This window comes from Otolemur garnettii, unplaced genomic scaffold (genome assembly GCF_000181295.1).
Source record: "Otolemur garnettii isolate 467f Iridium unplaced genomic scaffold, OtoGar3 scaffold00023, whole genome shotgun sequence".
NCBI classification, from domain to species: Eukaryota; Metazoa; Chordata; class Mammalia; order Primates; family Galagidae; genus Otolemur; species Otolemur garnettii.
Window position 1 is genome coordinate 20,369,227 of NW_003852418.1, and position 1,080 is coordinate 20,370,306.

Here is a 1,080-nt window from a genome sequence, read left to right on the forward strand (position 1 = left end):
ACACCAAGTGATGCACATTTATTGAATGAATGAACAAATGAGCCAGCTGCCTTTAGTGTGCACATAGCTCTCCACCTTAACTGGCTGGTTGGCAAAGATCTGGACCATTCAAAGACACAGAATGGAAGCGGACAGGTGACTTGTGGAGGAAGCCCAGGACAAGGCCACATAGTCTGTGCACCACACAGCACTTGCAGGGAGCTGGAGCCATCAGAGTGACCAGCTTTATGTTCTGCCCTCCTTGCACAGGCCTGGCCAGCACACCAGCATTCTATCCTCATTCTTCCTGGAATCTGTCCCTCAGTCTGTCCCGAGCAGGCCCTTGCTGTCCCTGGTCCAGGTCCTCAGTGGACTCGTCTCTGGTACCGCCGTGATAGACTCCAGGCCATGACTCAGGTCTGGGTTGCCATGGCACCTGACCAAGAGACCCCTCTCCAAGCTCACCATGTCACCATGCTTTGCGTCATCACAGTGGTCACATCCTAAAATCACTCTGTTGTTTGCTTGCTTGTTGTCTGTCTTCTTCAACCAGAATGACAGCTCCATGAAGGTGGTATTTTAACAGCTGAGTTCATCACTGACTCCCCAGTGCCCAGAACCATACCTGTGATGTAATGAGCACAGATGTTGGAAGGGGGGGAGGGAGGGAGGGGGAAAGGAAGGATGTGTGGATTTGGGGATGGAGGGATAGAAACTGGGATGAATGATGATGCATATTTGGATGGATGGGTGGGTGTGTGGGTGAGTGTGTGGGTGGGTAGATGGATGGATGGGTGGGTGGGTGTGGGGGTGAGTGTGTGGGTGGGTAGATGGATGGGTGGGTGTGTGGATGGATGGATGGATGGGTGGGGAGGATAGATGGATGGTTAGGCAGACAGATGGTTGAGGGGATGGAAACTGGGATGAATGATGATGGGTAGATGGATGGATGGGTGGGTGTGTGGGTGAGTGTATGGATGGGTGGGTGTGTGGGTGAGTGTGGGGGTGGGTAGATGGATGGATAGGTGGTTGGGTATATGGGTGGGTAGATGGATGGATGGGTGGTTGGGTATATGGGTGGGTAGATGGATGGATGGGTGG